At 39.5% G+C, this 26396-nt stretch overlaps 1 long non-coding RNA gene across 2 annotated transcripts in view; it reads right to left on the reverse strand.

Moving 5' to 3' along the window:
• Nucleotides 1–23390, reverse strand: part of LOC147998332 (uncharacterized) — a 48285-nt gene extending 24895 nt beyond the window's left edge. Inside the window, exon 1 of one of the 2 annotated variants that reach the window (XR_015646683.1) lies at nucleotides 23292–23390. This is a non-coding gene — a long non-coding RNA (uncharacterized LOC147998332). Of the gene's footprint in view, nucleotides 1–22409; nucleotides 22635–23291 lie in introns of those variants that run through there. The other variant, XR_015646684.1, reaches the window with a different exon arrangement.
• Nucleotides 23391–26396: the final 3006 nt, after the last annotated feature.

Here is a 26396-nt window from a genome sequence, read left to right on the forward strand (position 1 = left end):
CCTGGTTCACAGTCGCTGAAAAAATGCTTTTCCATATGATCCTGCTGCTATGGGCGAGGACGGTACTGCTCTATGCATTCTCTGCCACAGTGAATTGAAATACCCTTTTCTGGGGCTGGAGAGGCTCTGAGTAATGAACAACCACCTATAACTCTCATTCCAAGGAATTCAATACCATGGGATCCAAGTTTACTCATACTCCCTTGCACACACTTATACACACATTTATAATTCAAAATAATGAAAATAGATTCTTAAATACCTTTTGCCACCACAGGCCCAAATAAGTCTTTCTCCATTAGGGTGTTTGTCTCTGTCAACTATTTTGGTTACAGCAACACAAAATGAACTAATTTAGAAAGTCAGGATCAGAAGTTGGGCACTGGTGTGATAAATAGGATTATGTTGTTCTTGGAACTGATTTGTAGACGGAATGATGAAGAGTTTGGACAGGTGGGCTGGAGAAGCTCTCAACTGTGCTAATCTCTATTTAATGAGCTTTTCTTTAAACCCAAAATTCTGGTAGATATGTAGAGAAAAAAAGACAGTACTTGTGAAGTTTCAGATTGAAATAAATACTATATTGGAGATTGGTTTAAGAGGCATACTTGGTACATTCTGACAAAGAGTATGTTGTCATGTTGTCTGGGACCTGAAAATCCAAGGAAGGCACACTGTAAAGTAAGAATCAAGTTATTTGCTGGGGGGAGAATTTTTCCTTTGTTTTGTTTTTATTTTATTACTTTTACTTTTTACAGACCAGACATTGCCTTCTGCCGTGGTTCCCCTCCCAGAATTCCTCATCCCAGTCCTCCTACCTACTGTTATCAAGAGGATGCCCTACTTCCATGGAGCCTCAAGTCTCTCCAGGGTTAGGAGTGTCTTTTCACACGGAGGCCAGACCACCCAGTCCTCTGCTGTACATGTGTCTGAGAGGCCTTAGACCAGCTAGTGTATGCTGCCTGGTTGGTGGCTCAGTGACTGTGAGATCTCAGAGGTCCAGATTAGTTGAGACTGCTGGTTATCCTCTAGGGTCACCCTCCTCAGCTTCTTGAGCTTTTCCATAATTCAAACTTAGGGGGTCCCCTGCTTTGATCCATTGGTTGGAGGTAGGTATTTTCATCTGAATCTCTCAGCTGTTTGTTGAGCCTCTCAGAAGACAGCCATGCTAGGCTTCTGTCTGTAAATACACCATAGCATGAATAATAGTGGCAGGCCTTGTAGCCTCCCCTTGAGATGGGTCCCAAGTTAGCATAACAGACTGTGATATGGTTATTGCTCTACGTTCATCCGGATCTACACTGAAAATTAGAAGGAAAGGGGGAAGCAAAAATATGAAAAAAATAAAATGTGGTAAGGGAATAATTTTGATGGCTGTTGTAGATATATCAGCTGTAGGCAAATCATTGTAAATATTAAAGATATTAACTCCATCGAAAAGGAGTGATATATTTTCCACTGGTGGTAATTAAAAATATACCTCGAAGGAAAGACCAACCCCATCCCTCAATGTTTCCAAGAAAAACTTGCTGCATTTTGCTTGAAAAAGATAGAGCAAAAAGAATGATAATCCTAAAATAAAAGTTTAGTCAAAGAAGTATATTTCTGGATCTGGACTCAGGCATTTGGAAGTCACTAGAGATATGTTTCAAAGAGACCTGGCTATATCTTAGATGACTACAGAATCTAGAATTATCCATATTTCACTAGTTTTGCACAAAGGCAGAATGCAAAAGTCATAATTATTGATGCATTATGCAAAAAAATAAAAAAAAAACAGAAAGTTCTATGAGGCTAAGCAGGGTTAGTTTCCATACAGACTGCTTCAGAGAGTGCGATACATGAAGCTTTGAGGATGAAGCCTAAATTGCAATGGAGATGAGATATCAGGAGCATGGGATGTCTATTAGGGCAAGCTGTTGACAGTAAGGGGAATTGGTCAAAAAGAAAGCATTTATGGGTTGCAGGAGACAGGGCCATTGGACAGGACAACACAAATCCCTTGAATCTCAAGTAATGCTATCATGTATTCTGAATGTAATACATGGAGCTTTGGGATTTAATGTTTGTTCTGCTACCTTTTATTCTGTTTCACCATGCTTTCTTCTTAGAATTGGACTATTTATTCTGCATTACTGTATGTTGGAACTGTGTAACTTTATTTTTTTTAAATAGGGGCTGCTAGCAGCTAAGAGTTTGCAGTGAGTCTCAAAAAAGTTTTTCTTGTTTGTAAACCACGTTGGAATTGTTCAGATTATGGTGATCCCTGAAGATAGACTAACTGGACCTATGAGGGTCACAGAAAGTTATTGTTTTCATCTAAATTGCCACCCATGGCCTCAAACTTTAAATGCTTATTCCACAGACTGTAATTATATATTAAATATTGTGTAATCTTCGAGCGGTAGACTCTCACATGGAAAAGACTGTTACTAAGGACAAGGCTTTAAAGTGTATATCTGCCCCCTACCAACAGGAATAGACTAGTTCTCACCACCACACTAGTATAGCCATGATAACCTACCATCGCCATGAAAATGTAAGTCCAAATAAAAATATCCTCCGTAAGACGTTTCTTTCATTATTCTCATCACAAGAACACAAAAAGAAATAACTTACATAGCTGCTATGGGCTCTATATAACCTGGAATTGTTGCCTCCAAATTGATTCACACACATGTGGGCAAAGTTCTAGAGTGCTTTTTCCCAGGCTGTTAACTGTAAACAAGGCATCTGGGACTACCTCAACCCAGTGACTGGGTTGTAGGATCCATATGTTTTAGATCTCCAACTTATGGATACTAAACAACATACTAATAGAGAATTTGTGAAAAATACATGGCTTAAATGGTTCTTTAGTGATGGGACAATGACAACAGACTAGAAATAAACTCCTGAAAAACTTAGGCTCAGGTTGCCATCTAATACTGAATTAGGAGAACTGATAAGAGACTATGATCATTAAGATCAATGTAAAGTTCCTTTCACTTTAACTTTACTGACAGTCAAAATATTTTTTCCTAGGGCCAGTAAGGCAGTTTAGTAGGAAGACACACTTGCACACAGATGAGATGACCTGAATTTATTCCCTGGATCCCACAAGATACAAGGAGAGAACTGACTCCCAAGAAATAGTCTCTAATTTCCATATTGAACTTAGTGCACTCTCACACAAACATGCATATGCAAACATACATACAGTGACTCACACAACAAAAACTAAACTAAAATTTAAAACAAAAGCTTTCTCTTAGTTGTATAATAAACACAAAACAAAACTCAACTGAAGCAAAAATGATAAAGAAGAAAAACACGTAAAAACAGAGGAAGTCCATAATAGTGCCAATTGAAATTATAGTATAGCTAGAAACCAAGGGAATAGAAATCACAATGCAGGGGTAGGGAGATACCTACGTAGCCAAAGTACATTTAGTGCAAGCCTGAGGACCTGTTTTCAGTCATCAGCCCACACATACAAAAGTTGGAAATAGCAGCATGTGCCTGTAATCTCAGAGCTGGATAGAGATGGGACAATCTCTGAGGCTGGCTTGCCAGGCACTCTAGCTGAATCAGCAAGCTTTAATTTGAGGAACAGAGCCCATTTTCAATATAAGGTGGAGAGGAATAAGAAAGCCACTCCACACTGACCTCCTGCCTCCACACACACTTGAGCGCATAAGAATATGCATCTGAAGATGTCTGCACACACACTCAAACTCACAATGCGATGTGATTTCACTCCAGTGAGGACTGCTGTTATTACAAAGACACAATTGATTGTGAAAACGCAGAGAAAAAGGAACTGCTTTCAGAGGGTATAAGGAATGGAAACTTGATACAATTGGATAGATGTTAAAAAGAATAGTGATGTTCCTAAAAATAAATAAATAAAAACACCACATGATACAGCAAAACACTACTAGGTACTTATTTAAAGGAAATAAAATCAGCATATTGCCTACTCTAACATTATTCAGAATAGTCAAAAATTGAAGCAACTTATGTGTCTAATATAATAAAGAAAAATGATAAAGCAAAATAACGAAAAATGACACATATAAAGAATAGAATACTATTCAACAATAATGAAGAGTGAAATCATCTCATTTGCAATAATATGAGTAGAAGTGGAGGTTGTTATGTTGAGAGAATTAAGTGTGACATAGAGAGACAAATATTGTGCAATTTTGCTCATAAATGGAACGTAAAGTAAGGGACCACATAGATGTTGAGAGTAGAACAGTGCTTACAAGAGGATGGAGAGAGGAAACATGGGAGAATTGATGTTAATCAGTGGGTACTAAGCTATGGCTAGATGTGAACAATGTGTTTTGCTGTGCTATTGCACAGCAGAGTCACTATAAATAACAATAATATATCGCACATTTAAAATGTCTAAAAAGGATTTTGAATATATTTACCCCAAATAAAAGATCAGTCTTTGAGTACATAGACAATTTACACTTCTTATATGAACATCACACTGACCTGAATATGATACCTAGAATCCATAAGTGGAAGAGGAATTAGTGAAGAGTACTTCATAATATAGTTTTTATATTTGATACTACCATAAAGTAAATGTAGCTGAGCATTTCCAGTATTTCAGCTAAAGAGAAAGAAGATGATTTCAAGTTCAAGGTCAGCCTAGTATAGAAAGTGGACTCTGGGTCAACCAGTACTATAAAATAGATCTTGCCTCAAATGGCCAGACTGCAAATAAATGTAATTTAATTTAAATATATAAAATGATAAAGCAGCCACCACCTGGCTAGATAAGGGTGTTTGAATTGGCTCCTTTGCACTATGTTTGTAAAGGAAAGTCCCCTCAAAGCTTTTGTATTTCTCAACTGATAGTTTTGCCTCATGATAAAGGTGATACCTACAGCAAACTATTGTTTGCTCACAGACCAAGAGAGGAGAGCACCACAACCACAGAAGACCATTTAAAGTTTATGGTCAGAAACATAGTGAACATTAAGTGCCAAGCTTTAATGATATCAAGAGGATAATGTGACTCCTGTTTTCTGTAGAAGAAATGACGGATTTGCTTTGATACTGTGGGCTGGCAGAAAACTAAACTGGACTCATATAGCATTAGCAGGATCTCTGCCTGCTTCTTTTGACCATGAAAATTAAAACCGACAAAGAAGAGACTAGAGAGGGGAAAGCACAGTAAGGCTAGTAGAAGCTTTTCTGGTTCTATCAGAAGTCAAGGCAGCAAATATGAGCCCATCACTTTATGATTTGGTACTACTCTAAGATTGAGCCTTTTTTTTGGTTTTGTTTTGTTTTGTTTTGTTTTTCAGGAGCTGGGGACCGAACCCAGGGCCTTGCGGTTCCTAGGCAAGCGCTCTACCACTGAGCTAAATCCCCAACCCAAGATTGAGCTTTTTAAAAGTGTATTTCCATGTACCAGTAGCAATCAAATGATAACATTTTATTTATTTAAACCATGCTGATTCTGAGGAGGAACGAGCTTTCTCTGCCCACAGTAGACCTGATGGGTGTGCTCATTAAGAGAAAATGAAGAGCCTCTTCCATTCATCTTGTCACTTATGGAAAGAAAAAGATGTCATTTGTAGAATGCTTTGGTCATTTAACACAGTCTTAAAAGTAAATCAAGACAAAATTATTTGCACTGATTTAATTCAAAAGCAGATGTAGTAAAAAAAAAAGTAATACGTGTCATTGGCAGTGACATTGAAAATAAGAAAATTGAGCAAGCAAGATGGCTTATCAAGTAAGGGTCCTTTCTCCCTGTGTTGATGCCCTGAGTTCAATTCTGGAACCCTGACTACCGACTGTCTTTCTTAACATTATCCTCTTACTCCACAACTATGTTATAACACACACACACATACACACACACACACACACACACACACACACACACAAATTTTTAAAATGTAAAAATTCTAGCAAGCACTTACTAACAAACATAAGGAACAATACGCAAAATTCTACAACTATAAAAATGTGAAAGTCCAAGACTGAATATAGCAATACATATTTATATTTTTCAGCATTAAAAATGCTAAAACAGGAAAAAGTTATGTTTGAGATCAAAAGGGCATGTATAGCATGTTCGAGGCCAGTCTAGGATAAATAATTATACTTTATTTCAGAAAATACAAAATAATTAATCAATTAATGTAGTATTGTTTTACTATAATAATGGCACTTGTCTCCCACAAAAGTAATCCCAATAAAATTCTCAGTAAATACTTTTATGGAAATTGGAATTCTTGTAACAAAAGAAGAAATATAGCAATGCTGGACTTCACACAATCAGATATCCAAATCCATAAAGCTGTATCTTAAGACAGTGTGCTTTTTTAAGAATAGCAAAATATACCAGTGGAATTTAAAAAATCCAAAATACATACATTCTAGTTCCTTATTTATCACGCTGATGACAATGAAGAGAAATACAGCTTCCTTCCACACACGTGTGTGTGTGTGTGAGTGTGTGTGTGTGTGTGTGTAAAATCATGCTACAAGTGTGTGCAGGTCACAGGACAACTTGAAGTAGTTGCTTCTTTCCTATCTTGGGGATTGAACTTGTGTTGTGAAGGAGAATGACAAGCGCCAGCCTTTACCTGCTGAATTACCTCACCATCCCTGGAATATTTTTTCAGTGATGTTGATAGATAAGTTTAAACAGAAAAACATGAAAATCAAGAAAAACTTGATATTACTAGGGACATTTTTGGTATCCTGTAGGTGCAAATATAAAATCATGAAAATGGAGAAGGTAGCTGTAAGTCTGCAGATCTGTGAATAAGAAAAGTTATTTTATTAATCATTATCGCGTTTCACTACAAATAAAAAAATACCAAAAGAACTCAATCAATTTAAAGGACAGTTACATTGATTTTAGTACATGATTTAAAGTTATACTACCATGCTCATTTTGTTTCAGTGCTTCTGGTCATGAGGTGAGGCAGAAATTCCTGCTGAAGAACAGGTAGTAGATGGAAGAAGTTTCCAAGCTCATGGTAACCAGGAAGCAGAAAAAGAAAAAAAGGGGGAATTCCCAATCACTTCCCTGAAGCCAGGAGGCCCAACCTACCAAGATTTCTCCCATTTTTCAATAGTATAATAAACTGTGACTCCATCAACAGACTAATCCCTTGAAGAGATCAACACCTTCATGACTTCCCAAAGACTTCAACTCCGAATACTACTGTGGAAGCGTCTTAGTTACTGTTTCTATTGCTGGGAAGAGAAACCATGATCAAGACCACTTTATAAAAGGAAGCCTTTAATTGGAGATTGACTTAGAGTTTTAGAGAGTTAGTTCATAATCACCATGTAGAAAAACCAGACAGACACGGTGCTGGAGCATGGCTGAAAGCTTTCCTTCCTGATCTGTAGGCAAAACACACATACACACACACACACACACACACACACACACACACACACACACACACAGAGAGAGAGAGAGAGAGAGAGAGAGACAGAGACAGAGACAGAGAGAGACAGAGAGACAGAGAGAGAGAGAGAGAGAGAGAGAGAGAGAGGAGACTAGAGTTGGTATGGCCTTTTGAAACCTCAAAGCCCACCCCCATTAACACACTTCCTTCAAAAAAAGTAACTACCCAAACAAGACCACACTTCCTAATCCTTCTCAAAGTTTATTAATTGTGTATTGGTCATGCAAACATATGATCTTAAGGGGCTAGTCTCATTCAAAGTACTAGACGTGGCATTTAATACTTAATACACAGATCTTGCGACAACACTTCATATCATATGTAAGACAGAATGTTTAAAATACTCTCCAAAAAGGCAATGACTAATAAATAACAATAAATATAAGAATATATGTTTATTAATATCAAAAAAGAGACAAAATGTCATATAACAATGTGTGTGATTACTGATATCTTAAATACGTAAGACTGATACTTGTAGACTTATATTTTGGTAAAATCTACTTGAAGTATACTTAGATGTTTTAACCTTGCTTCTAGTCCACCACCCACCAGAGGTAGTGGAAAGGAAGATCAATAGGCCAGGAAAGGATGTGGACCAGTTTAGAACTAGTTCTTCGGAGCACATCCTGTCTGTGTTGTGAGGATATCAGCAGTTCAGTTCACAGGAATCAGCAGCATCAGCTTGATTCACTCACAAACACCATTCAGGAATCAACAACGCCAGTTCGATCTAGAAGAATCCTTGAGGCTCTGCCAATTGGCGTGAGTTGGTAGAAGCAGCCAGAAGCTGCTGGAAAACCAATAGAAGTTCTTTGGTGCATTTCTCCCTACAAAGTCACAACAAACAACCATCAGCAAACCGTGGAAATGTCAACTAGTACCACAGAGCATCGTCCACTGTCTGCTGGGTTCTATTTATACCCTTTCTAAACATCACGTGTTCTCTCAAGCATCTGCTCCAGCTAAACATCTAAAAAGCTTGCAGCCAAACACCTTGTCTCTGCTCTCAGCAAAGTATCCTCCCATGTGTCTGCTTAAGTAAAACAACCTTTCATAAGACAGTTTCCAGAAAATCATTGCATGGCACAACTGAGTCTCCAAAGAAACCAGAAATTTCTGCTTCAGATAATCAACTCTTATTTATATGTATAAAGAATACATACAGTTAATAATAAATTACATATGGCATTAGATAGACTATAGAAATGTAGACAGAAGGTTTCAATAACTGTGCTTGCAAAATATGTATAGCCAATAAACACACAAAAATCCTAATTCTCAGTACTAATCAAATTTTAAGATAGAGATAAGGATACAATTTTTAAAAAGTATCAGAAAAGGAAAAGCTGGAAAGACTGATAAAACTGACACAAGAACCCACATAGAGCAGATGGAATTCTTACAAAGCACAAATGGAAATGGTAAATGTTATATATCTTTTGGGGAACCCATGAGCTTTTTCCACAAAGTTAAACATACCATTACCATGTGACTCTAAAATCTACTCCAAGAGACTTAACTGAATAACAAAACCATGTGTATTAAATTAATTGCAGGTGAATATTTATTGCTACTGTTTTTAACAGCCAAAGGCACCATCAATCAATTGACTTGCAACGCAATGCACAAATAAACAATTTATTATGTATCTGCTATAGTTGCAATCTGAGGTTGTTCCCAGTTTTAAAAGTTGCTTTCAGACTTGGTAATGTTAAAAGTAGTAGAAACTTTAAGTGGTGGATTTAGACAAGGTGTTTTCTAATCAGAGGGGAGGATTATGTTAAAGGGGATTGTGGGGCTTGGTTTCTTCTTTTTATTTCTTTTTTTGTTGTTGTTGTTATTAACTTGAGTATTTCTTACATAAATTTCGAGTGTTATTCCCTTTCCCGGTATCCGGGCAAACATCCCCCTCCCCCTCCCCTTCCTTATAGGTATTCCCCTCCCAACCCTCCCCCCATTGCCGCCCTCCCCCCCACAGTCTAGATCACTGGGGGTTCAGTCTTAGCAGGACCCAGGGCTTCCCCTTCCACTGGTGCTCTTACTAGGATATTCATTGCTACCAATGAGGTCAGAGTCCAGGGTCAGTCCATGTATAGTCTTTAGGTAGTGGCTTAGTCCCTGGAAGCTCTGGTTGCTTGGCATTGTTGTACATATGGGGTCTCGAGCCCCTTCAAGCTCTTCCAATTCTTTCTCTGATTCCTTCAACGGGGGTCCTATTCTCAGTTCAGTGGTTTGCTGCTGGCATTCGCCTGTGTATTTGCTGTATTCTGGCTGTGTCTCTCAGGAGCGATCTACATCAGGCTCCTGTCAGTCTGCACTACTTTGCTTCATCCATCTTGTCTAATTGGATGGCTGTATATGCATGGGCCACATGTGGGGCAGGCTCTGAATGGGTGTTCCTTCAGTCTCTGTTTTAATCTTTGCCTCTCCCTTCCCTGCCAAGGGTATTCTTTTTCCTCATTTAAAGAAGGAGTGAAGCATTCACATTTTGATCATCCGTCTTGAGTTTCCTTTGTTCTAGGGATCTAGGGTAATTCAAGCATTTGGGCTAATAGCCACTTATCAATGAGTGCATACCATGTATGTCTTTCTGTGATTGGGTTAGCTCACTCAGGATGATATTTTCCAGTTCCAACCATTTGCCTACGAATTTCATAAACTCGTTGTTTTTGATAGCTGAGTAATATTCCATTGTGTAGATGTACCACATTTTCTGTATCCATTCCTCTGTTGAAGGGCATCTGGGTTCTTTCCAGTTTCTGGCTACTATAAATAAGGCTGCGATGAACATAGTGGAGCACGTGTCTCTTTTATATGTTGAGGCATCTTTTGGGTATATGCCCAAGAGAGGTATAGCTGGATCCTCAGGCAGTTCAATGTCCAATTTTCTGAGGAACCTCCAGACTGATTTCCAGAATGGTTGTACCAGTCTGCAATCCCACCAACAATGGAGGAGTGTTCCTCTTTCTCCACATCCTCGCCAGCATCTGCTGTCACCTGAGCTTTTGATCTTAGCCATTCTCAATGGTGTGAGGTGAAATCTCAGGGTTGTTTTGATTTGCATTTCCCTTATGACTAAAGATGTTGAACATTTCTTTAGGTGTTTCTCAGCCATTCGGCATTCCTCAGCTGTGAATTCTTTGTTTAGCTCTGAACCCCATTTTTAATAAAGTTATTTGTCTCCCTGCGGCCTAACTTCTTGAGTTCTTTGTATATTTTGGATATAAGGCCTCTATCTGTTGTAGGATTGGTAAAGATCTATTCCCAATCTGTTGGTTGCCGTTTTGTCCTAACCACAGTGTCCTTTGCCTTACAGAACCTTTGCAGTTCTTTGAGATCCCATTTGTCGATTCTTGATCTTAGAGCATAAGCCATTGGTGTTTTGTTCAGGAAATTTTTTCCAGTGCCCATGTGTTCCAGATGCTTCCCTAGTTTTTCTTCTATTAGTTTGAGTGTGTCTGGTTTGATGTGGAGGTCCTTGATCCACTTGGACTTAAGCTTTGTACAGGGTGATAAGCATGGATCGATCTCCTTTCTTCTACATGTTGTCCTCCAGTTGAATCAGCACCATTTGCTGAAAATGCTATCTTTTTTCCATTGGATGGTTTTGGCTCCTTTGTCAAAAATCAAGTGACCATAGGTGTGTGGGTTCATTTCTGGGTCTTCAATTCTATTCCATTGGTCTACCTATCTGTCTCTGTACCAATACCATGCAGTTTTTATCACTATTGCTCTGTAATATTGCTTGAGTTCAGGGATAGTGATTCCCCCTGAAGTCCTTTTATTGTTGAGGATAGCTTTAGCTATCCTGGGTTTTTTGTTATTCCAGATGAATTTGCAAATTGTTCTGTCTAACTCTTTGAAGAATTGGATTGGTATTTTGATGGGGATTGCATTGAATCTGTAGATTGCTTTTGGTAAAATGGCCATTTTTACTAAATTAATCCTGCCAATCCATGAGCATGGGAGATCTTTCCATCTTCTGAGGTCTTCTTCAATTTCTTTCCTCAGTGTCTTGAAGTTCTTATTGTACAGATCTTTTACTTGCTTGGTTAAAGTCACACCGAGGTACTTTATATTATTTGGGTCTATTATGAAGGGTGTCGTTTCCCTAATTTCTTTCTCAGCTTGTTTCTCTTTTGTATAGAGGAAGGCAACTGATTTATTTGAGTTAATTTTATACCCAGCCACTTTGCTGAAGTTGTTTATCAGCTTTAGTAGTTCTCTGGTGGAACTTTTGGGATCACTTAAATATACTATCTTATCATCTGCAAATAGTGATATTTTGACCTCTTCTTTTCTGATCTGTATCCCCTTGACCTCCTTTTGTTGTCTGATTGCTCTGGCTAGAACTTCAAGAACTATATTGAATAAGTAGGGAGAGAGTGGGCAGCCTTGTCTAGTCCCTGATTTTAGTGGGATTGCTTCAAGTTTCTCTCCATTTAGGTTAATGTTAGCAACTGGTTTGCTGTATATGGCTTTTACTATGTTTAGGTATGGGCCTTGAATTCCTATTCTTTCCAGGACTTTTATCATGAAGGGGTGTTGAATTTTGTCAAATGCTTTCTCAGCATCTAATGAAATGATCATGTGGTTCTGTTCTTTCAGTTTGTTTATATAATGGATCACGTTGATGGTTTTCCGTATATTAAACCATCCCTGCATGCCTGGGATGAAGACTACTTGATCATGGTGGATGATTTTTTTTGATGTGCTCTTGAATTCGGTTTGCCAGAATTTTATTGAGTATTTTTGCGTAGATATTCAAAAGGGAAATTGGTCTGAAGTTCTCTTTCTTTGTTGTGTCTTTGTGTGGTTTAGGTATAAGAGTAATTGTGGCTTTGTAGAAGGTATTCGGTAGTGATCCATCTGTTTCAATTTTGTGGAATAGTTTGGATAATATTGGTATGAGGTTTTTTATGAAGGTCTGATAGAATTCTGCACTAAACCCGTCTGGACCTGGGCTCCTTTTGGTTGGGAGACCTTTAATGACTGCTTCTATTTCCTTAGGAGTTATGGGGTTGTTTAACTGGTTTATCTGTTCCTGATTTAACTTCGGTACCTGCTATCTGTCTAGGAAATTGTCCATTTCCTGAAGATTTTCAAGTTTTGTTGAATATAGGTTTTTATAGTAAGATCTGATGATTTTTTGAATTTCCTCTGAATCTGTAGTTATGTCTCCCTTTTCATTTGATTTTTTTAATTTGGACGCACTCTCTGTGTCCTCTCCTTAGTCTGGCTAAGGGTTTATCTATCTTGTTGATTTTCTCAAAGAACCAACTTTAGGTTCTGTTGATTCTTTCTATGGTCCTTTTTGTTTCTACTTGGTTGATTTCAGCTCTGAGTTTGATTATTTCCTGCCTTCTACTCCTCCTGGGTGTATTTGCTTCTTTTTGTTCTAGAGCTTTTAGTTGTGCTGTCAAGCTGCTGACATATGCTCTTTCCTGTTTCTTTCTGCAGGCACTCAGCGCTATGAGTTTTCCTCTTACCACAGCTTTCATTGTGTCTCATAAGTCTGGGTATGTTGTACCTTCATTTTCATTAAATTCTAAAAAGTTTTTAATTTCTTTCTTTATTTCTTCCTTGACCAGGTTATCATTGAGTAGAGCATTGTTCAATTTCCACGTATATGTGGGCATTCTTCCCTTATTGTTATTGAAGACCAGTTTTAGGCCGTGGTGGTCCGATAGCACTCATGGGATTATTTCTATCTTTCTGTACCTGTTGAGGCCCGTTTTTTGACCAATTATATGGTCAATTTTGGAGAAAGTACCATGAGGAGCTGAGAAGAAGGTATATCTTTTGCTTTAGGATAGAATGGTCTATAAATATCCGTTAAGTCCATTTGGCTCATGACTTCTCTAAGTCTGTCTACATCTCTGTTTAATTTGTGTTTCCATGATCTGTCCATTGATGAGAGTGGGGTGTTGAAATCTCACACTATTATTGTGTGAGGTGCAATGTGTGTTTTGAGCTTTAGTAAGGTTTCTTTTACGTATGTAGGTCCCCTTGTATTTGGGGCATAGATATTTAGGATTGAGAGTTCATCTTGGTGGATTTTTCCTTTGATGAATATGAACTGTCTTTCCTTATCTTTTTTGATGACTTTTAGTTGAAAATTGATTTTATTTGATATTAGAATGGCTACTCCAGCTTGCTTCTTCTGACCATTTGCTTGGAAAGTTGTTTTCCAGCCTTTCACTCTGAGGTAGTGTCTGTCTTTGTCTCTGAGGTGTGTTTCCTGTAGGCAGCAGAATGCAGGGACCTCGTTGCGTATCCAGTTTGTTAATCTATGTCTTTTTATTGGGGAGTTGAGGCCATTGGTGTTGAGAGATATTAAGGAATAGTGATTATTGCTTCCCGTTATATTCATATTTGGATGTGAGGTTATGTTTGTGTGCTTTCATTCTCTTTGTTTTGTTGCCAAGACGATTAGTTTCTTGCTTCTTCTAGGGTATAGCTTGCCTCCTTATGTTGGGCTTTACCATCTATTATCCTTTGTAGTGCTGGATTTGTAGAAAGATATTGTGTAAATTTGGTTTGTCATGGAATATCTTGGTTTCTCCATCTATGTTAATTGAGAGTTTTGCAGGATACAGTAACCTGGGCTGGCATTTGTGTTCTCTTAGGGTCTGTATGACATCTGTCCAGGATCTTCTGGCTTTCATAGTTTCTGGCAAGAAGTCTGGTGTGATTCTGATAGGTCTGCCTTTATATGTTACTTGACCTTTTTCCCTTACTGCTTTTAATATTCTTTCTTTATTTTGTGCGTTTGGTGTTTTGATTATTTTGTGATGGGAGGTGTTTCTTTTCTGGTCCAATCTATTTGGAGTTCTGTAGGCTTCTTGTATGCCTATGGGTATCTCTTTTTTTAGGTTAGGGAAGTTTTCTTCTATGATTTTGTTGAAGATATTTACTGGTCCTTTGAGCTGGGAGTCTTCACTCTCTACTATACCTATTATCCTTAGGTTTGATCTTCTCATTGAGTCCTGGATTTCCTGTATGTTTTGGACCAGTAGCTTTTTCTGCTTTACATTATCTTTGACAGTTGAGTCAATGATTTCTATGGAATCTTCTGCTCCTGAGATTCTCTCTTCCATCTCTTGTATTCTGTTGGTGAAGCTCGTATCTACAGCTCCTTGTCTCTTCTTTTGGTTTTCTATATCCAGGGTTGTTTCCATGTGTTCTTTCTTGAGTGCTTCTATTTCCATTTTTAATTCCTTCAACTGTTTGATTGTGTTTTCCTGGAATTCTTTCAGGGATTTTTGTGTCTCTTCTCTATGGGCTTCTACTTGTTTATTTATGTTTTCCTGGAATTCTTTCAGGGATTTTTGCGATTCCTTTCTGTAGGCTTCTACTTGTTTATTAATGTTTTCCTGTGTTTCTCTAAGGGAGTTCTTCACTTCTTTCTTGAAGTCCTCCAGCATCATGATCAAATATGATTTTGAAACTAGATCTTGCTTTTCTGGTGTGTTTGGATATTCTATGTTTGTTTTGGTGGAGAATTGGGCTCCGATGATGCCATGTAGTCTTGATTTCTGTTGCTTGGGTTCCTGAGCTTGCCTCTCGCCATCAGATTATCTCTAGTGTTACTTTGTTCTGCTATTTCTGACAGTGGCTAGACTGTCCTATAAGCCTGTGTGTCAGGAGTGCTGTAGACCTGTTTTCCTCTCTTTCAGTCAGTTATGGGGACAGAGTGTTCTGCTTTCGGGCGTGTAGTTTTTCCTCTCTACAGGTCTTCAGCTGTTCCTGTGGGCCTGTGTCTTGAGTTCACCAGGCAGGTCACTTGCAGCAGAAAAGTTGGTCTTACCTGTGGTCCTGAGGTTCAAGTTCGCTCGCGGGGTGCTGCCCTCGGGCTCTCTGTGGCGGCAGCAACCAGGAAGACCTGCGCCGCCCTTCCCAGGAGCTTCAGTGCATCAGGGTTCCAGATGGCCTTTGGTGTTTTCCTCTGGCGTCTGAGATGTATGTGCAGAGAGCAGTCTCTTCTGGTTTCCCAGGCTTACATGCCTCTCTGAAGGTTTAGCTCTCCCTCCCACGGGATTTGGGTGCAGAGAACTGTTTATCTGGTCTGTTTCCTTCAGGTTCCGGCGGTGTCTCAGGCAGGGGTCCTGCCGCTCCTGGGCCCTCCCCCATGGGAGCCCAGAGGCCTTATACAGTTTCCTCTTGGGCCAGGGATGTGGGCAGGGGTGGGCCGTGTTGGTGGTCTCTTCCGCTCTGCAGCCTCAGGAGTGCCCACCTGACCAGTCGGTGAGGTCTCTCTCCCACAGGGTCTGGGAGCAGAGAGCTGCTGCAGGCCGGGATCCGAGGGTGTCGGGGCTTGGTTTCTTAATTTTCTTTTTCTTTACTGTATCCCGTGCCATGAGGTAAATGGACTTTTTCACTATTTCACAAGGTGCCACCATAGGTCTAAATCAAGATGCCAGTCGTGGATTGAACCCCTCAATACAATGAGCCCAAACCAACAATTATAAGAATAACTGCAGTGTTTTCTTACACCAAAAAAAAAAAATAACACAGCATAACAGCATATTAGCAATGGGAAATTACTTTTAAAAACTATTAGTACATTGATAATGTAGATCGATCTCTAACTCAGCAAGAAAAGTTATACTTATCAGATCCAAAAGAATGTGTGTTCACACAGTCCATTATAACAACTTTTTTGAAAAGAAAAATAATGGAACTGGGAATATAGATTCATGGGTACCACTGGTTCACGAAGGTGTAAGAGTCTGAATGCAAAAGATCAAAATGAATCATTTAAGGATAATGAAAACAAATATATTGTCAGTGTAATGGCATTTCCACAGGTGCAAACATTTGGATGAAAGGGTTTAAGATTACCAAACCAAGACTACTTGCCTCAGACTCACGGCCATCCTCCTGCTTCAGTCTCCCAAGTGCTAAGATTACCATAATGCACTAACATGAGTGGGAATATTTTAAGCCTTATCTAATTGTATTTTTCAAAGTACACTTTGCAAAGGGATGTGAATTAAACTTTACAAAGCCAATTTTTAAAGGTCAATAGCAACGTGTAAAAGAGATTGAAATAACTAATGAATTTTTCTATTGAATGCGATTTAATTAATGGTAAAATATTCAATGCAAGAGAATAAAAAATATATTTCAATACTAAAAATATAACTGTTTCACAAAGACACTGTTAAGTACAAAACAGTGCATACCTGTCCCTCAGTTCAGAATCGGCCTTTGAAAATTGCAAACCTCAGCTATTTAAAAGATGCACAATTAACCTTTGTCCTGCCAAGGCTGGACCCCACAGTGTCGGGGAATGTCAGGGCCAGGAGGCGAGAAGGGGTGGGTGGATGGGTGGGGGAACACCTTCATAGAAGAAAAGGGAGGGAGGATAGGGGAGTTATGGAAGGGAAACCAGGAAAGGGGATAACATACTCAGCTATTAAAAACAATGACTTCATGAAATCCATAGACAAATGGATGGAACTAGAAAACCTCATCCTGACTGAAGTACCCAATCAAAAAAAAAAAAAAACCCACACATGGTATGCACTCACTGATAAGTGGATATTAGCCCAATAGCTGGGATTACTCAAAATACAATCCACAGACCTCATGAAGCTTGAGAAGAAGGACGGCCAAAGTGTGGATGCTTCAGTCCTTAGAAGGGGGAACAAAAATATTAATAGGAGGAGATATGGAGACAAAATTTGGAGCTGAGGCTGAAGGAATGGCCACCTAGAGACTGCTCCACCTGAGAATCCAGCTCATATACATACAGTCACCTAACCCAGACACTACTGCTGATGCCAAGAAGTACATGCTGACAGGAGCCTGATATAGCTGTCTCCTGAGAGGCTCTGCCAGAGCATGACAAATACAGAGGCAAATGCTTGCAGTCACCCATTGAACTGAGAACAGGGTTCCCATTGGGGGAGTTAGAGAAAGGATTGAAAGAGCTGAAGGGGCTTGCAACCCCACAAGTACAACAATACCAACCAACCAGAGCTCCCAGGGACTAAACCACTACCCAAAGACTACACATGGACAGACCCATGGCTCCAGGTGCATATGTAGCAGAGGATGTGCTTGTTGGGCACTAATGGGAGGAGAAACCCTTGCTTCTGCCAAGGCTGTACCCCCCCAGTGTAGGGGAATGTCAGGGAGGGGAGGCCAAAAGGGATGGGTGGTTGGATGGCAGAACACCCTCACAAAAGAAGGATGAGTGGGGATGGGATAGGGGGCTTATGGACAGGAAATCAGGAAAGGGAATAAAATTTGAAGTGCAAATTTAAAAATATCCAATAAAAAAGAAAAACATCCAATAAAAACTCCATAATTAAAGGACTAAAATAATCAAAGATACAATGTAGAAAAATATTTAGAAAACATAACTAGATGTGAACACCATGAAAAAAATTATCTGTAAAGCAATAAGAAAACTGTCAAAAATGAAAATCAGCATTTTCAGATCTCTTGCAAAATCGCAGATGGACAGCCATTCAGGAGAGGGTTTCAAGTTGGCTCCTGTGAAAAGTACTTTTTTACTTACAGTATTTCTATCCCCACCCCTTTTTTAATAGTTAGCTGTCATGTTGGAAACCAACAGCCTGGCAACCACTGAGTAAACAACGTAGGACTGAAAGTACTTTAAAGCCTCATTCCCCAAGAAATGTCCTGGCTTTATGTGAATGGTAGTTCTCCAGAACACCCTGTTGAAAATTGCATTATTTATTGGACCATGTTCTGGGCTTGCCTACAGCTAAAACTTTTCTCCCAAGGAAGTCAAATGAAAGCATTCCGGAGTAGTTGTTTGCATTTTAGGTTGCCCAAGAAGGTTGAAAATTGTTGGTGCAAATATTGAGCTGAAAATTCGTGATGTCCCCATAAGGGATTTGAAAAGTTACAGCACATTCATAGGAATTGAAAAAGTCACAAACAAGAAGTAAAATATTTGAGCAATATCTTCTGATTTCTGTCTGAGTAATGTTTAAGCGTTCCAGCAAAATGCAAACAGAGATGCTCAGTAACAACTGGCTAAATAATTGGTTCCAGGAACTTAAGGAAATTTCTGTCTGTCAGTTTATAGCTCAGTGAGAACAGACTCTAGAGACTACATACAGCAAAGAATACACACTCTTCAGAAAGAGTCAGCAAGGACAGGAAAAATCAAAACAGACAAATACTATAGCTGGATATAAATCTAATTTCTGGTGTTGACACATTCATTAATATTAGCTAACATGTCCATTTTGGGGTGAATAATATATGCAAGGTGCAAAGAAACAACAGCAAAAGCTGAATAGCCCATATTCAAGAAAAAAAAGAAATTATTGGAATTATTCCTAACGAAGACAAATGCTAGACATACTTGCTAAAACTGTTACAACAAGCCACGTCAAATATGGTCAAAGAATTAGAGGATATTGTGCTCTGAAAATTAGGTACAAATTATTTTAAAGAAGTTAAGACAAAGAGATCCTATGAAATCTAGCAGTAAGAAAATACTTTAAATGGAAAAGTCACAAAGTGGTACCACAGCAGATTTGAGTTACCAAAGAGTAAACAAAAATGTAAAACAACATTGGAAGACACATATCTCTGATTTTAAAACTTGCTACAAACCTACAGAGGTTAACGCAATATGGTACTGATACAGAATACAAATCTGTACACACCTTTGAGCACTGCAAACAAGCATTCAAGTGAAAACTTGTTTATAGAAGGCATAGTTATTTCTAATAAACAACTGAAAATGACTCAAACGTTCATCATTTGATGAGCAGATAAACAAAATGTAGTAAATGCAAACAATGGACAATGGAATATTAATCACTTATGAAAGGAATGAAGTATTGATTCATGCTACGACTCAGATGTATTTTGCAAGTTTCATTATAAGTGAAATCTGTCCAGCCCAAAAGGCAACATGCTGTATAATAGCATTTACATGACATGTCTGCAGTAGATAAATCACAGAGACAATGTGTAGAGTGATAGGCATATGGGACCGAAAAAATAGGAATGGCTGCTAATTTACTTTTGGCATGATGCAAATGTTATAGAATTTACTGCAATGTCTGAATACTGAGGTCATACACCAAAAGCTATTGAACTATACACTTTGAATTAGTGATCTTTATCTGTGCTGTTTATATAAATTTTTCGAGATTTTTATTTTACATGACTGCCTACCTCAAAGTACGTCTGTAGTCATCTTCATGCAATGGCCATCAAGTCCAGAAGGAGGCACTGGATCCCCTGACACTAGTGTTAAATGTGGTTGAGACCCACTGTTTGGGAGCTGGGAAAAGAATGCACGTCTTGTGTAAACGCATCCAGTGCTCCTACTCTCTGAACCATCTCCCCAGCCCTTTATGCAAACTTTATCAGTATAATTTGTTTAAATATATTTAACATTTGTTTTAAAAAAGAAACTTAAAAAGTAATAGAATAAATCATCCTATTCCAGTATTGTTGATGACTCAGTTGTTAATTACATACAAAACTATAATTCACCAAAACAATTTAGTATGCTATAGAAAGCCTGAATTGTCCTATAATTATCAAAAGCTTGAAACACTTCTGAATTTTTCATATAAAGGAAATAGTGGACTTAGATTATTTTTGATATCTAATGTCCCACTAACCAGGGGAGAATTACTGAAATATCATTTCATATTTCCAGATACCAGAGAACAAAAGATTAATTTAATCCTAAGCTTAAAACAAGACAGCTTGATGTAAAAGACACTTTATAGACAAGTGTCATGAATGAACACAGATAAATTAGCAACTAGCCCATATGAGATATTGCTCAGTACCTAGAGCACAAGCTGGTCTTCCAGAGGACCAGGGTTCAATTCCCAGTACCCACTTGGAGGTTCAAAATCATCAATATCTCCAATCCCAGGGATATAACACCATCTATTGGCCTCCAAGGACCCAAGACACCCACTTAGTGCATAGACACACATGCAGACAAAACACCCCTTTATAAATGTGCCAAATACATAAAATTTGAAAAAAGGAAATAGAAACTAACTATACATAAAAATACATCACTAAAGTCAGATTTGTCTTAGCAAAGCCAAACTGGCTTAATGTGACCAAACCTATAAATAGAATTCATCCTTTTGGGACATTAAAGACAAAATAGACATAATGATCATTTCATCAGATATGTCTTATTTAAAATCTTACTGAAAGGGGAAATTCAGGAGGAATCAATCCTATACCAAAAAATACAAGTGGCTAAGGGATGCTAAAAGCAAGAGAAATAGTCTTCCCAAGGGAAGAACACACCAATTGGCTAGCAGATGCCAAACGCTCATCCCTGAAAACATACTTTAAAGTAACATTATCCACATTGAACACATTATATTTAGAAATAGGTTTATATAGATATATGTGTTACAAGAGGCCAAGAACTTGAAAGGGAACTAGGAGGGGTACATGGGAGATTTTGAAGGAGAAAAGGGAGGTAGAATATATATATATATATATATATGTGTGTGTGTGTGTGTGTGTGTGTGTGTGTGTGTGTGTGTGTGTGTGTTTGTGTGTGTGTGGCAGAAATGATTTTAAAATCTTACCAAATAAAAGAACTTTGCTAACCCAATAAAGTCATCTATCATACCCTATAAGAAATACAATTCTGAATGTTTCCTTTAAAATAAAGAAGAAAACAACAATACTCTTTTTGCTGCTTTCATCATACATATAACGAGCAAGTCATAGAAAACAAACAAAAATAAAAGTCATCAGGTCAAAATGTAAGAAAACAGAAAGGAAATAAGAAGGATACTGCTAGTACTCACAGTAACCTACTGCTTGCTGGTGTGCTATTGAGAAATATTTATGCTTCCTTTTCATAGTGTAGCAATTTCCCAGTAACCTCACAATTAGGTGGAATTATGAATCTAAATTTCAGTAAGAAAACATGAGTGTAAATGATGTCTGTCATTTCTTAGTCATAACAGTTAAGAAATGAATATGCTTGTGCACTCATTTATCTGGAAGCAAAGCCCTAGGACATGGCTGGACTTTAAGAAGAAAAGTTCCCTAAGTCCTCAGCTAACAGGTCAAAGGTTAATCTCTACATGTACACTGCACTTTACTTCAATGGCCAATTATGATTGAGTTCAGATCCTCCTAGTTTTTGCATCTCTGTGAGAAAATCGATTCTTCCTTAATATTATAAAGGATATAATTACCAATAAAGACAATACAGAAATGTGGATGTGTAAGCCAAATAAACCCTTTCCTCCCCAACTTGATATTTGGTCATGCTATTTCCTTGACACTGTGATCCCTAACTATAAAAATGATTCATATTATTTACCTGAAATTGAAATGGGAGAGACAAGAGAGCCTAGGGAGGAGAGAGGAGAGAGGAGAGAGGAGAGAGGAGAGAGGAGAGAGGGGAGAGGGGAGAGGGGAGAGGGGAGAGGGGAGAGGGGAGAGGGGAGAGGGGAGAGAGGGGAGAGGGGAGAGAGGGGAGAGGGGAGAGAGGAGAGAGAGAGAGAGAGAAGAGAGAGCGAGAGAGAGAGACTCCCTACTGTGTTGTTGATAAGAGGAGTCCAAGAGAGTCCCATAATGACATGTGATATTGATATTACCCTTGGCTTCCTCAAAGAAGTTGATGGTAAGTTCTTCTTGCAAAAGAGACCATGTAGTTCAGACACAGGATTTGAAGGACCCAAGTAGGATGTGACCTGAAAGGCCTCCACCTTGAAGACTAGTTTTCATAGTAACAGAAAGGTGCTAGGCTAGTCTCCAAGGGAAGGAAGTAACAAACAGTTGTACCCAGCTGCGAAGTGGAAACTTCCAGTTCTTTGGAAAGTTAGTTAGGTCAAATGATGTTTTGCTGGAGTACAGGTGAAAGGATGTCTTGCTAAAGTAAACACATGAAAGAATATTTCCCCGAAGCAGACACTGGTGAAAGGATGTTGTGATATAGCAGACACATGAAACAACACTTACTGAAGGAGCCCACAGACAGTGGGAGACGAGCCCTGAGCTTTGGTTTGGTTTGTACTGCCTCGCTAAGCTTCATTAATGAGGTTCATCTTGCATTTCATTGTTGAGTTCAACTTGAGAGGAAGTCGCCTAAGAACTGCTCCTGAGGTTCCCTCAGCAGCTTGCTTCTTTTGCGCCCTCACTTCAGGCTGCTTGGCAAGTCTGGTAGTTTCCTCAGGATTGCACTCCAGCTGCCTGGTGTCTGCTTGCTGAAAAGACTGGATCATAGCTGCTGGTTCATGCCTGCCTAGAGGACTGGTCTGCATCTGTTGAATCATATTAAGCAAACATTCCAGTGTTTGCTATGGGACTGAACTGCTGCCCAAGAACATCGAGTTCACCCCCAAAGAACTATTGCTGACTACGTCCACTTCCCCTCTATCCTAATAACTTTTCTCTTTTACTAGCTCTGTTGCAGTAGATTAAAAAGGAACGTTTCCTATGAGTTCCCGCGAGCCAGATCCACTCATTCTAGCTGTTACTCTACCACGTAGTATGTAAGCCACCCTCTCCTGCCTGTCTCCCCTCTCCACAGGGTTCCCTAGGCGGTAGTCACCGTGCCTGGCATATGCACACACACACACACACACACACACACACACACACACACACACACCTCGTTCTGCAGGCCCTTGCTCATTCTCACTCCACGTGGCCAAGGGAACCAGGTCAGCATGCTCCAACTGCCTCTCAGTTATTTCTTTCACACACTATCCTCTTCAGCCTGGTCAATCAAAGTTCCAGAAGCTTACAATTTAGCAATTAGATTTACATGTTAAATTCCCAGTCCACAATACAGCCACACAATAAATTCGCTGCCAATTAATAAAGATTTCAACCGCTCACCTAGACAAAACAAAATCGACCCAGTCCACATGGACCTGGGTCATTCTGCTCTGTTGTCTCCATCGTGACTTCCCTCGAGCCTCTTCCTCCCCCGTCCTTCCTAGACTTTTCCTGCGCCTACCCTTCTTCCTCATCCAAAGATAATAGGCTACATCTTATCTTGGACCCATTGTGCTGCATGATGATATCACCCTACATGCTCTGATTGTTGGTGGACTAAAGTAGAGGTTGAACTCTTATTAAAAGGAGGTTGTAAAATATTTATGCCTACACAGCTGTGATATCTCTGTACCACAATGACAAGCTTGGAAAAATATTGCTAAGTGTGGAACAGAAGAACTTTTGTCCTAGCTATAACCAACAGCCCTCTAATTAGATTTAATGCCTGCTTAACCAGGAGGGAGACTGTACCTGGCACTAGAAATGTAGGTCACTACCCAAGGAGGGTGAGGTCACACATCATTAGAGGAGAACATATTTTGAACAATAATAACTCAGCACAATTTCTACATGAATTCTACTTAACTTTCTATCTACAAACAAAGGTAGCGTTCATACCCCATCTAAAAAGCCAGTCAGTCACAATTCAGAGAATAATTGACCATGCAGTGTCTGGCCCCAAAGTATACATCCACAGCATGACTCTTGTACCTTAGGCTCAGAGAGCTTCGTGTAGGAAGAGGAGGGACTGTAAAAGCCAGAGGACCAAGAAATCTGCTGTGAAACTCTGTGTAAGTCCCCTAGAAAAGAAAGGTAAGCATCACACATTACACTTCCAAAATGAAACTGCCTAATCAAGAACTGAACAGCGACAATGCCAATCAATATGCTAACTTGGAAGGGAAAAATCTCACAGGGTTTCACCTCTAAACAAAGAATCACTGGAGGCAGAAGGAGGGAAGGTCCTGGGTGGGAGAGCAGAGTGGGGGGAGGGAGGGCAGGTTCAAGTATGGGAAGAGAGAGGAGAGAATCCAGAAGGCCAGAAAAATGAATAAAAATATGTAGGGGGGGTAGGGAAAGGGAATAATCACTAAATAGACCCAGACTCCAGGGATTCAGGAGACTCTCAGGAATGACTTTAGCCGAAATATGCAACAAAGGGGACATGGAACCTGGAGAGAGCACCTCCAGTAGACAGGCCTACTCCCCAGTTGAGGGAAGGGGCCACCCACCCATCTCAATTTTTTTTTTATTAACTTGAGTATTTCTTATATACATTTCAAGTGTTATTCCCTTTCCCGGTTTCCGGGCAAACATTCCCCTCCCCCCTCCCCTTCCTTATGGGTGTCCCCCTCCCAACCCTGCCCCCATTGCCGCCCTCCCCCCATAGTCTAGTTCACTGGGGGTTCAGTCTTAGCAGGACCCAGGGCTTCCCCTTCCACTGGTCCTCTTACTAGGATATTCATTGCTACCTATGAGGTCAGAGTCCAGGGTCAGTCCATGTATAGTCTTTAGGTACTGGCTTAGTCCCTGGAAGCTCTGGTTGCTTGACATTGTTGTACTTTTCGGGTCTCGAGCCCCTTCAAGCACTTCCAGTTCTTTCTCTGATTCCTTCAACGGGGGACCTATTCTCAGTTCAGTGGTTTGCTGCTGGCATTCGCCTCTGTATTTGCTGTATTCTGGCTGTGTCTCTCAGGAGCGATCTACATCCGGCTACTGTCGGTCTGCACTTCTTTGCTTCATCCATCTTGTCCAATTGGGTGGCTGTATATGTATGGGCCACCTGTGGGGCAGGCTCTGAATGGGTGTTCCTTCAGTCTCTGTTTTAATCTTTGCCTCTCCCTTCCCTGCCAAGGGTATTCTTGTTCCCCTTTTAAAGAAGGAGTGAAGCATTCACATTTTGATCATCCGTCTTGAGTTTCGTTTGTTCTAGGGATCTAGGGTAATTCAAGCATTTGGGCTAATAGCCACTTATCAATGAGTGCATACCATGTATGTCTTTCTGTGATTGGGTTAGCTCACTCAGGATGATATTTTCCAGTTCCAACCATTTGCCTACGAATTTCATAAACTCGTTGTTTTTGATAGCTGAGTAATATTCCATTGTGTAGATGTACCACATTTTCTGTATCCATTCCTCTGTTGAAGGGCATCTGGGTTCTAGATGTACCACATTTTCTGTATCCATTCCTCTGTTGAAGGGCATCTGGGTTCTTTCCATTTTCTGGCTATTATAAATAAGGCTGCGATGAACATAGGGGAGCACGTGTCTCTTTTATATGTTGAGGCATCTTTTGGGTATATGCCCAAGAGACGTATAGCTGGATCCTCAGGCAGTTCAATGTCCAATTTTCTGAGGAACCTCCAGACTGATTTCCAGAATGGTTGTACCAGTCTGCAATCCCACCAACAATGGAGGAGTGTTCCTCTTTCTCCACATCCTCGCCAGCATCTGCTGTCACCTGAGTTTTTGATCTTAGCCATTCTCACTGGTGTGAGGTGAAATCTCAGGGTTGTTTTGATTTGCATTTCCCTTATGACTAAAGATGTTGAACATTTCTTTAGGTGTTTCTCAGCCATTCGGCATTCCTCAGCTGTGAATTCTTTGTTTAGCTCTGAACCCCATTTTTTAATAGGGTTATTTGTTTCCCTGTGGTCTAACTTCTTGAGTTCTTTGTATATTTTGGATATAAGGCCTCTATCTGTTGTAGGATTGGTAAAGATCTTTTCCCAATCTGTTGGTTGCTGTTTTGTCCTAACCACAGTGTCCTTTGCCTTACAGAAGCTTTTCAGTTTTATGAGATCCCATTTGTCGATTCTTGATCTTAGAGCATAAGCCATTGGTGTTTTGTTCAGGAAATTTTTTCCAGTGCCCATGTGTTCCAGATGCTTCCCTAGTTTTTCTTCTATTAGTTTGAGTGTGTCTGGTTTGATGTGGAGGTCCTTGATCCACTTGGACTTAAGCTTTGTACAGGGTGATAAGCATGGATCGATCTGCATTCTTCTAAATGTTGCCCTCCAGTTGAACCAGCACCATTTGCTGAAAATGCTATCTTTTTTCCATTGGATGGTTTTGGCTCCTTTGTCAAAAATCAAGTCACCATTGGTGTGTGGGTTCATTTCTGGGTCTTCAATTCTATTCCATTGGTCTATCTGTCTGTCTCT

Source organism: Rattus norvegicus, chromosome X (genome assembly GCF_021556685.1).
Source record: "Rattus norvegicus strain SHRSP/BbbUtx chromosome X, alternate assembly SHRSP_T2T, whole genome shotgun sequence".
Taxonomy (NCBI): domain Eukaryota; kingdom Metazoa; phylum Chordata; class Mammalia; order Rodentia; family Muridae; genus Rattus; species Rattus norvegicus.